Source organism: Alexandromys fortis, unplaced genomic scaffold (genome assembly GCF_014885135.2).
Source record: "Alexandromys fortis isolate MF-2015 unplaced genomic scaffold, M_Fortis_MF-2015_v1.1 scaffold_9, whole genome shotgun sequence".
NCBI classification, from domain to species: domain Eukaryota; kingdom Metazoa; phylum Chordata; class Mammalia; order Rodentia; family Cricetidae; genus Alexandromys; species Alexandromys fortis.
The window spans coordinates 16,437,713-16,449,819 of NW_026067892.1; the positions used below are offsets into that span (position 1 = coordinate 16,437,713).

General features: G+C 36.4%; 1 protein-coding gene across 1 annotated transcript in view; it reads right to left on the reverse strand.

The window, feature by feature from the left end:
• Window positions 1–12,107, reverse strand: part of Ctnna3 (catenin alpha 3) — a 1,282,010-nt gene that overhangs the window by 345,952 nt on the left and 923,951 nt on the right. The window lies entirely within an intron of this gene.

The window sequence follows — 12,107 nt, forward strand, 5'->3', positions numbered from 1 at the left end:
TTCAGATTCTATTCCCTAGAATATCAGGGATTTCTTATAGCAAATAAAATAATTAGCTTAGCTAATATGACACAAATTAAAAAGAGTAATAGAATATTTTGTACAATGTTTCTGTTGAAAAATAGATCTGAGGTAATGAACTAACATAAAAGATGATCTGGGCAATAAAGTGAAATGTTCAGAGTATGAGAGATTTAAATTATATCATTCAAGGAAATTAAAGAATCCTGAAATGGAAGATTAGACTTTACCTCAACAAAAAGGGAATTCATCTAGTCAATGTATTCTACTATATTATAATGAATCATTAAGGCATATACTAGGCTCGTTTGTAAAAGTGACACACTACATCATTACATTATGTAAATATAGGTTGGCCAACGTATCACAGAAAATCTGTATTGGAATTCAAGGAGAGGATGAATGTCTTTCCGACTAAGTCACAAACATCCTTATTTCATTCCTATCAAGTCAGAAGAAAGTATGGCTATCTGTGCTGGTATAGTTTTTGTTGATATTGCAAAACCAAGTTTTGATAAAAGAAGCTTATTTTACTTTACAGGGCATAGTCCTCCATCTATCTTGGGAAGCCCAAGCAAGAATTCAAATCAGAAGCTTGAAACCCAACCAAGTAGAAATGCTGCTTATTGCTTGTTTTCTCTGGCTTGCTCAGCTACCTTTCTTTTTTAAATTAATTTTTGATTAAATAGCATTACATTGCTTTCTTCACTCTATTCCCTTCCTGCACCCTTCAGTATATTCCGAACCCTTCCTATATTCCTTCCCCAAACCTTCAAGTTGATAGCCTCCTTTCCTTTTATTATTATTGTTACATATATGTGGATGTATGTGTGTGCACAATTTATAAATAGTTCCTGATGGGTCCAGTTTTGTTGTTTGCATATACATAGAATCGGTGCTTACCCCCAGGTGGCTCATCCCTGGGAGAGCCTATTTCTCCTTCTCCCAGAGTCATTAGTTCCCTGGAGTTCTTTGTCTAGGAGTTGGAATTCTTGAAACTCATCGTTCCATATTAACATGTCCATTGATACTGTTGCTGTGGGCTGCATACACAGCCTTTGCTGGAAGAGACTTTTTCACAGTAGACCTACTGGTGTCTGGCTCATTACATAACAGAGTCTCACCTGCCCAGGGAGGTCATTACCAGCGATCATATGGATCTTCCTCCATCAATTAGGAGTTAAAAAAAATGCTCCCTCTTTACAGATCGGTCTCGATTTCTGTGAAGTTGTTAAAAAAAAATAACTGGGGCCTTATCACAAGTCATGTAGCCTCAGGGCTAGGCTTGGTAAGCAAATTCTCAAACTGACAGAATAAGACCACTGTTTGGACTATTAAGCAAATACTACAATAGATAGCTTTGTTCATTTGTCCTTTGCAGTTATAGTTAGGTCTTAGATATCTGAAGGTAAAATTAGGGAAATAAAATTGGGGTCATGTCATAGTCATAAAACAGAGCCTTTTGCAACACAATAATTTTTCTTTAACAATCAATTTAAAGATGACTTTTTATGTATAGACACTGGTAATTTTAAGCTATTAACTATTAAAATACATATATATTGATAATGTTTATTGGTTTGTAATAGCTTACACATAATGTCTTTTATATATCTTGACAGTTGTTTGCATGATAGGTGGTATATCTTTTCACTTGATGTTTAACATTAATTCTGTTCAAACATAGTTTGAAACATTCAAAATTGACCAGTTGATTTTTTTTTAAATATAGTAACTGGTTCTTCCAAGATGGGTCTTCCAAAGATTCAGGTGGCCGCCAAGCTCTGCAGAACCTACCCCAAAAGAATTTTGGAGAAAAGTGAAGTGTAACAGCCATAGATCTGGAGCCAGATCTTGGACCACTGTAGTCTACCTAGATCTTTGAGAAGAAATGGGTGACTCAACTTTCTTGGGTCTTTTTTTGTTTTAGTATAAAATGGACATATAATGGAATTAGAAAAAGGCCTGGATCAGAAAAAGTGCTTTAAAAGTGTTTGTTAATAGTAAGTTTTCCAAATATACTTGTTACTCTTCGTAGAATCGCCTTTACAGATCACAAAGCTGAATAGATTCTATTCACTTTTTGATAGGGTCTTGATTATATACCCACCGTCAGAAACTACCTTTTGCCCAGATCGAACTCAAATTAACTACCTTTGCTTTTCAGCCAACTAAGTGTTGAGATTGTAGGGGTACAAAGCCAGACAGCACAGCTGCCCATTTTTAACTTTTGGAAGTCAGGCATCCCGTTTAGATATCACCAATCCAGACACTAGAAACATTTAGTTCATAAATTTGAACCAAATTCTTACTTGCAGACTCCCTGGCTAAATTACTGAAAAAAAAATAAACTCTATTAGCAGGTAAACTCTTCAGGTTTGGGAAGTACCATCACCCAGGAAAAGCAGCTCAGGCTACAATCTAAAACTCTAAACAAAACTGTTGTTACATAGAGAATAGGAAAGAGAGCCCATTCAGAGTTATAAAGTTGTATTCCCATTGCCTTTTAACTGTCCATATAATATTTTTAAAGCAGGGAGTCCAAACACGGCTTTGCCATTCAAAGATTAAATAAAACTCCCAACTTCAGACATTTGCATGACTCACATACAAGGGCAATTTGTCCTTTGGAACTGTCACTACAAAAATGAATTTCAGCTTCTTCAGATATCTGCAATATATACTTTTTATTTTAAAAATCTCAATTTTTCCAAGAATACAGAAGCCCTGTATACTCAGTCTCAACATACATATAGCTAGGAATAAATAACCTTCAGGTGGGACCAATCTAACGTAAAAAAGTAGAATCAAGGCAGTGCATCTGACAAGGTATAAGCCAGGTAACTTGTAACTGATGATCATATTTAATTTTTGTTGTCTGTTTTTTTTTTTTTTCAGTTTTGCAGTTCAAGCCCAGCACTTCACCCATTCTAGGCAAGTAATCTGAGTGTTCCATTACTGTTCTCTCTGCCTAGTCCTGGAGGGCTTTTATAAAGCAACAAGCAAAAAGAAATAGTCGTCTTCACTGCTGTCTACAATGGAAACATTTATAAAAGTATTTATTTTCTAAGCATCTTGACCATTGTTATTAACTGTTACTATTATAAGTCTAAATAGTAAAGGACACTATTGAATTAAACTGTATATCTGAATATTTTTATTATTTTAGCTAAAATTTTAGCTAAAAGATCTTAATTTGTTTGAGTAAAGCCAACATAAAGTTTTCCAGTTAGTCATAAATGTATTTTGTAGCTAATCAAACACCTTGATATTTTATTTCACAAGCCCATTTACATTATGACATAAACCCAACTTGCTTACAAGAAATAAGCAGATTAGATCCTAGAAGCTATATATAAACCTGCGCATGATGCATCCAGGTCTGTAACGCTAGGGTTTGGAGAGAATATACAGGAGAACTGCTCGGGTTTATGAGCTGCCAGCCAAGCTCAAGATCAGTGAGGAGTCTGTCTAAAGGGATGTGGAACACTTGATGTCCCCATTTGGCCTTCACGTATGAATTTGTAGTACATGCATATATAAGCAATCTACACACTCATATGAAAAAGACACACAAAAAAATAAATAAAATCTTAAAACAAACTTCAGATCCTAGAAGAAATAAACCCTGAAGTGTTTAATGAAATGGTAGATACAGGGGAAGAAACTGAGAAAAGTTTAAAGGTAGTGCATGAGGTATACATTTCAACACAGTTGCCCTATTCACACGTTCTCACTGCTGATGGAAAGTCTACTGTGTATATTATCAATAACTAATAAAGAAGCACAGAGGAGGCCAACTCACACACAGCGAACCACAGGCACTTAGTGGTGCCCTTAACCGTGGACACCCATGGGATAGAATTTCTACAAAACAAATCGGCATTTTGTTTTTTGATGTTTGGCTTTTGCTATTTCAACAGTTTGAAGTAAAAGTTAGAGTTTTGACTTCATAAATAATGTTAAGTAAACGATTTCAAAGGAATGCCTTGGGGAAAGCTGTTTCAATTCCAGAAAAGGCCGTGATTTTTTTTTTGACTCATATGAGTTATAACCTTCAGCAAAAGGCACTAACTACTGCATTACCAAAGGGCGGTCATCCAGAAAATCAAGATTCAAATGAGCCACGTCACCTCAGGACAATCACTTAATGACTCCGAGTCCAGCCCATCCAGCTTCTACAAAGTAGACTCTAAGGAAGAGCAGGCATCTGCTATCTCTGTGGTAGCAGCAGTCACGATTCTTTTGATTCTCATCTCCATGAAAACGGACATCCAAGTAGGAAGAAAGACCCGAAAATACTAAAAACTCCAACTTCATGAGTTTATTTATGAGTAGAAAATAGAACTGGCTCCGTAAGAAGATTTTGTACTGAGGAACAAAATTATGTTCCTATATTCCTCACTGTAGATCAGAGTCCACACCTTTTTAAAAAAGGAATTGATGGAATAAAGGGTTTTTTGTTATTGTTTTGTTTTAATCACCATCAAAATGTGCTGATCATCAAAACGGGAAAACTTCTTTCTAATGGGTCACATCCATGCTGTGGTCCAGATAACACAAGCAGCTGGCTGGCCTACTTAACGCAGGTTATAGTCTAAGAGAAATCATACGTCTTAAAAAGAAAAGCTTTTTTGAGAGACCCGTAAAGTGTAAGTTTCTTTTGTTGCTTTTTATTTTGTAGTAACATTTAATGTGCATGCTAGAAGGCTTCCTGGTAATTTTTTTTCCCCAAGAAATAAAAACATTTTGTTAGGAGCGGTGATATAAACACAGTATGGGAAAACAACTTGTAAGTTTGAGGTAAATCTCACCTACATGATGGCTCGTGCTGTGCCTCAGAGATAGCAAAGTATACCCCACTGGAATCTGTTAATGTTTCCAGACCGCTATATGTCAAAATACTAGGAATTTTTCATTTTAGTCTCTAAGGGGGGGAAGCGGTAAGAATTCACTTCACAGAAAACAAGAAGGAAAGAAAAGAATCAGGAACGCCACGGGATGGAGAAACTAAGTAGACTCCTTTTACAACAATGGAACAATCAATCTTTAGAAAATATACAGGTTTAAGAAGAATCCTCTCCTATTCTCTTATCTCAAGGGAGAAACAGCAATGGAAAAGATTTGTCAGCCTTGAGACCCCACTGAAATAATGTTGAGAATGCCAGTTCATTAATGAATTATGCCTTCATTCGTGAGTAAATATTTCAGAAAAATGTATGAAGGCTGCAGATTAACCCACGCTATTCAGCTACAGTTGCTCTGTATCTCACCTCTGGCTCTGTTTGCATTAACCAACAGTTGTGCAACTGTTAACTCAAAATTGACACATTATATCCTGGAGGGAGGGTCCTAAGAGTTCAAATATTACAGAAACTTAAGAGGATGAGAACCTAAGAAAGTTACACGTTACATGGCTTTTCCTAGTCATTATGTGGAAACAACTCTATAAGACAAGTTTTAAACATTCAGACTTGCCCAGGTGGTTCCGAGTAACCGAGGCTTTGGGTGGTGTAACTGCTTTGGGTTGTTCCAGCTCCAGTAAGTAACCTATCCCCAATTTTCCTGTAAACACCTCCAATTGACTTGTATTAACATGTTGAACTTTGGTGGTATCTGTGTTTTCTACAAATCTGGGGCAAGTAGATGTTCATTGACATCTCTCAGAAAGAGTGTCACGTAACAGCAAGTCATGTTTGGGGACACACACCATGTCCCAGGGATCTAGAGAGTCTTTATGAGGCTACCAAACAAGAATTAAACACTGCACACACGGTAGACACAATGGATGGGATGTCCTATAACTGGTGGACACAGTCTTAAGGAGCCCAGGATGCTGTAAATCTTGCTATGTAACAGAATGACTTTGAGCTCCTGACCCTCCTGCTTCTACTTTTTGAGTATCAGGAAAATGTATATGCTTCATGGTTCCCAGCTTAAAGTTAGCCTTGGAACTGTGAGAAGGCTTAAATCATCACACTGCATACGTCTAATAGAATTTTACATTGAGCATACTACTTTAAAATAATGCATTTGTTCCTAACTATTTTAATTTGAGTTATTAAAAGCAAGAGGAGATGGATAACACTTACATTGATAAGTGATTGGGCTAGCTACTTTTCTCTGAAATCATTATCCAATGAGAGGAAGGTTCAAGCATTCTGGCCTGTGCTGCCCTTGGAGGGTGTAGTAATGGGTTCATTTCAGGACTCAGTCTTTCATTTTGTAAAATACTACACCATTTAATTCTACAATATATGTTTTAAAAAGAAGAAATGGGTTAAATTAATTTTGCATGCCATTTATAGACAAGAGGAAATTTAAGTACATTAGGATTAAAAAAATCTAATTTACTACCATGCAGTACAACTTCCTCTGGGATTCAGTTTGTTCCGATTTGGGAACCATACTCATTTAGAACTTCTTCACCTAAAACTCACTGCTGTCACTATGTGCTTTTCTATGTAGGTGCTTGTGTGTTCACATGTTGGGGCTGTATGCACACATGTGTGTGCATTCATGTGGTGGGCAGAGGTTGTTGTCAAGAATCTTCTTCAATGGATTTTCTAATTTAGAATATATATAATATATATTTGCAATTTTTGAGAATTTTATATATGCCTATACTTCATTTTGATCATATCTACTCCCTATTCCTCCTAAAACTCTCCTACTATGTACTCTTCTTCATATTATGCTGTCTTATTTTAAATCACTCAGTCCAATTGCAGGGTCATCCATTAGAGCAACGGCCATCTAACAGAAGTCGCATTCCTGATGAAAACAGACTCTTCCTCATGAATCAACTGCTAATTGCTTCTCAGCTGCGGGTGGCATTTAGGAGACCCTCTACCATCCACCTAGAATTTTGACCAGCCTCATCTTCTGTAGGCCCAAGGCAGGGAACCGAGCTGCTGAAATTTAGAGAGTCCAATGTCCTTATCAAGTCCAGAACTACTCTTTTATAGCAGTCCTGCTTGTCCTTGGATGCTCACAATCCTTCTGCTCCTTCTGCTGCTGTGTTCTCTGAGCCTTGTGGGGCAGATGTATGAAATATAGATGATACTTTTTGATACAGGGTGTCACACTCAACCTGAAGTTTACCAAGGAGGTAGATGAAGTGAATAACCAAGTCTCAAGATACTGCTTTACCTTGCCTTTCTAGAACTGAAAATATAGGCAGGGACATCCACCATCTCTATTTCGTGTGTGTGTGTGTGTGTGTGTGTGTGTGTGTGTGTGTGTGTGTCTATGCTGAGTATCCACACTTGCATCCTTGCAAAATAAGCACTATGTTAACTGAGCTATCTTCGGAGTCCAGTATCAAAAATTTTATAAACTTTTATATATAAAATTGCTATAATTTTCCACTCTGTATATAAGTGCTATAATCATAATCTCATGAGGCTTTTGTGCTTCTATTTCTTTCTATTTTGTGCTTTGTCATTTTCAATACTGTGTCCTCTCCCTTTCTTCTGCTTGTTATTTTGTCATGCACACTGGGATATCAATACCAAATCGTCATTGAACTGGTAGTGAAAATAAAAACTTGTGTTGAGAAATTAATTACTACATACCATTGATTATATTGAGTTATGATCTTTCCTTAAATATTTTGATCATATTCATATTCATCCAAATTGACCCAAATACCCAACAAACTCCATGTTTATTTCCCTTCCTCTCTTAAGAAATGTATATATAGAGATAGAGATGATATAGTTATATGTATACATAGAATAGATAGATAGGTAGGTAGGTAGATAGATGGATGGATGGATGGATGGATGGATGGATAGATAGATAGATAGATAGATAGATAGATAGATAGATAGATAGATAGAAAGAAATAAAACATGGAATTCATGGGTGTTGGCCCTGACCTAGAGATAGGTGATAAATCAAGTGTCACCCTAGTGAAGAAAACTCACATTCCTCATCCAGAAGCCAATTCTATGGGAGTAACAAACTCTTTTTGTTTGGATTTAAGACCCACTCCATGTGATGGGGCCCATAAATAACTCGCTCAATTAGCCTAAGAACGGAAGAATAGATAGAGCATGGACTTTAGGGAAGAACCTGCTGCTGCTGCTGCTGCTACTACTACTACTATTCTGCAAAAGAACCACCAATAAAATGGCTTAAAATAACTCCTAATGATTTACTTCTATACCTGTAGATTATGCATTGATCTATTCTGAGTAGAGAAGCTTTTTCTTGCCTTAGTTGGAAATTAAAACAGAAACTCTCAACTGGTTAATGTGTAGAGAACAGACACTTTATTTTGGAAACTTACTTTTTTTTTTTCATTTCATTCTCATAGAAATTCGATAGTATATATTATTTATTAGGAAACCAAGGTATTATTTAATGATTCATAGTTCTACCAAAGTTTCAGAAAGCTTGAAAGAGTCAGGAGAGGAGCCCCTGGGTCTAGAATTAGTACCAGAAGAAATTGATATAGCATTTTTATTCAAAAGCAAATTCCATGTTCTATAAAACTTTATTTTCCAAAATTACTTTCCAAATAGGAATTTATAAACTTTAAGTTCTGATGGAGGTGGGTCTTGTATCTTATCTGTTGCTTTGATTGGTTAATAATAAAGAAACTGCCCTGGCCCTAGGTGGAGTAAACAGAAGAGAATGCTGGGAGAAAGAAGCTGAATCAGAGAGTCGCCATGATTTTCCCACTCCAGACAGACGCAGGTTAAGATCCTCCCTGGTAAGCCAGCTCATGGTGCTACACAGAATATTAGAAATGGGTTAGATTAATATGTAAGAGCTAGCCAATAAGAGGCTGGAACTAGCCGGGCCAGACAGTGTTTAAAAAATACAGTTTCCGTGTAATTATTTCTGGGCATAAATTCTGATATTCAATTATACCCTCTAACTATGCACACCTATACAGAGTAAAGCAGATATAAACATAACAAACAAACTCCTACAGTGAGAGGAGGGAGTTCAGAAGATGCTTTTTCTCTGTTATTTCAAATTCGGACAGCATGCTCACTAAAGCCCAAGCTGGACCTCTTCCTCCACCACAGGCTAGGCCTTATCTTTTGAACTATATATACTGCTAAATTTGATTTGTGTTATTTCTCCTAAAAATGTTAAGTATGATGTTAGACGGTATCAGGTAGAGAATTCAAAGACTAACAGAGGTATGAGACAGAGGCTGTGAATGGAAAGTTCAATGTTTCCCTTTGCTGAAAACATTTTGCACTGCTGATAATGGCTTTTAAGCAATGGTGGATGTAGATAGAATAGTTAAGGCTGGCAATATGGTTTATGGGAAGTAAAATGATGTCTTACCAAGGACGATAGTGAGAAAAGATAGACCTATCATAAAGATCTTTGGGAAGTACATTCGGTGAAGTTTTGATAAGTTCAAAACCAGAGAGGACAGAACAGAAAATGAAAGACACTTGATTTGTGAAGAAAGATCATGAGTTTGATTTCACATATGCTATTTTGGAAGTGTCCTAGAAATATCTAAGTACAAGTATCTTCAAAGCGAACCGATGGTGCAACAGAAAGGACTGAGGAGACACAGGTAGATATAGATGATAGATAGATAGATAGATAGATAGATAGATAGATAGATAGATAGATAGACAGACAGATGATAAATAGATAAAAACCAGAAATGTTGGTATCTTTAGCTTTTCAGAGAAGTTAGACTATTCGTTAATAAAGGAAGAGATGGGGCATCTCATAGTTAAAGAAACTTTTCATTTAAATGTAAGAGATATGTGCATGTTTAAAATATTTTGAGGAAGAGCTACTTTAAATAGTAAAACACACATGGGAAATAAAAATATAATGAATAAAGATTGCTGAGATGCTAAGAAGGGACAGGCTGTATTAAGTTGGAGATATTGGCTTACAATAAGGAGAAAACCATCTCCCCTATTGGGATTGGAAGAACCCAGAATACATCACAAGATCTGACAGGTGACATCACTTCCTCTGGGTTGCTTTTAAGCAGAGAAGCAGGAGGTAAGGTCATCTGCCAATCATGAGTGGGGCATGCCACAGGAGAAAGTGGGAAGAGTGGAGAAAGAGCTTTAAACAGAAAGTTCCTCGTTCACTCAATTCCTTCATTTACAGTCCAACTTCTCCAAAACCAACGGATACCAACAAATGATTTCCTCAATGTTTTCCTTTTCCTCAATGATTTGAGTCTGCATTATTTCATCCTTTGGTATTTCTAACTCCACTCTCTGGGAACTTTTATTAGTGTGTGATTAAAATTCTTTCTTTTTTCTTGAAAACTATTATTGAATAAACTTGGTCTTTTGCAATTACAAAAATAAAAGCATTTGTAGATGTTTCTAATACTTTGTGCTTTGTTACCACTTTTACTAAATATCTAGTGTCTTGTTTGTCATGAGACATGAACTGTTGAGGTAGTTAGACATCCCTAAGTACCGTGATGCAGTTACTACTTCCTTCTTATTTGAATTGAGCCTCTCTTCACCAGCGTAAAATTCAGAGCTCTTTTTTTGGTGTTGTTGCTAAATCACGGTGAAACTATTGCAAAAGCCTACTTCAAGACGATTTTCTACTACTTTACTATATGAATGTGAGGTCTTTTTGGCTTTGCTTTTCATCAACAAGTTTCATATCAGGTCCAGCAGGCTTTCTATTTCACTGCTGAATGGTGTTCAGCTGTGCCTGCTACAGATCAGGAAGAATACATTAGCATAATATATTTTAATTAATAACATATGCTTGCACAGTGGCACCACATATAAATGTCTGTCCTGCTGTGTTTTCTGAGAGCTATCCAGTTTTCAAACATGCTCCCAAGAAATTTTTAATGTTGGTTAGTTCTTTCATTTGAATATTCATTGAATTCTAGAAAGTAATGTCTTTCCTTCCTAATATAAATATCAAAAACATCAGAGTGTGTGTGTGTCCTGGACATGCCCACTCCTTCACACTGCTTTAATTACAAATCTTTATAGGTTGAACTTTTCTTGCTCAATTACTCATTAACAAAAGTCAAAGTGTAATAAGCATTGACTAGTTAGTGCATTATGTGTTCAAGTGCAAATTGTTTCAGATTTAAAATAATCTGTGACTTTTTAAAGATTTATTTATTTATTTTGTATACAGTGTTCTGTTGGCATGTATGCCTGCAGGCCAGAAGAAGGCACCAGATCTCATTACAGATGGTTGTGAGCCACCATGTGGTCGCTGAGAATTGAACTCAGGACCTCTGGAAGAACAATCAGTGCTCTTAACCTCTGAGCCATCTCTCCAGCCCCTCTATGTGACTTTTCAATCACCACTCAACATATGAGAAGCTGAAAAAAAATTAAGATACCAGTTAGATACCCATTATGGTAGCTCGTATTTGGCAAAATATCTTTGCTTAAGAGAAAGGCAGTTTTATTCTCATTGAAAACTAAATTCCCTAGTTTAGTTTTGATTTTAAGAAAACCACATGTATTTTACAAAGAAAGAGTCCTTGGTCTTAGGTTTATTGTGAATGCGTCTGTGTAAACAATACCAAAACCGTGAAATAACACTGCTACAATTCTATCCTACAGCTCCCTTTCCTGAGGATACCATGTCTCCTAAAGGATGACCATGAGTTTAGCTGTGATCAAAACTAATTTTTACTGCATATGAAGTTAATTTGAGCCTGACCTTTTAGGGATGGATTTCTTCCACACAGCCCTATAGTTTTATCCTACAGCCACATGTTAATACCAATGACTTGGATATCCTCCACAGTGCTGATATATTATGACTTTATTCAGTCTCAATTCCACAGATACCCGAGAATTATTTTGTGGCAAAGAATAATTTTGGCAGTGGCATCCCTAAACATATCCTATAAGCCCATTAAAACATTTTGCATTTGGATGCTATATCATGGAGGCTAAAGTCTGCTTCCATTTTCTTCCTATTTACTAAGAGTTAAATCTGTCACTTTCTCTTGCTTTTTTTCTCTCAAATCTTGGTTTCTGGTAAAGCACACAGGGTCTCTTTCAGTGCAGCAAGTGGCAGGCTGAAACCATGTAAGCGTCCAGAACCACTCCAAACCACTATCAAATCCCTATGTTAGTCACTGA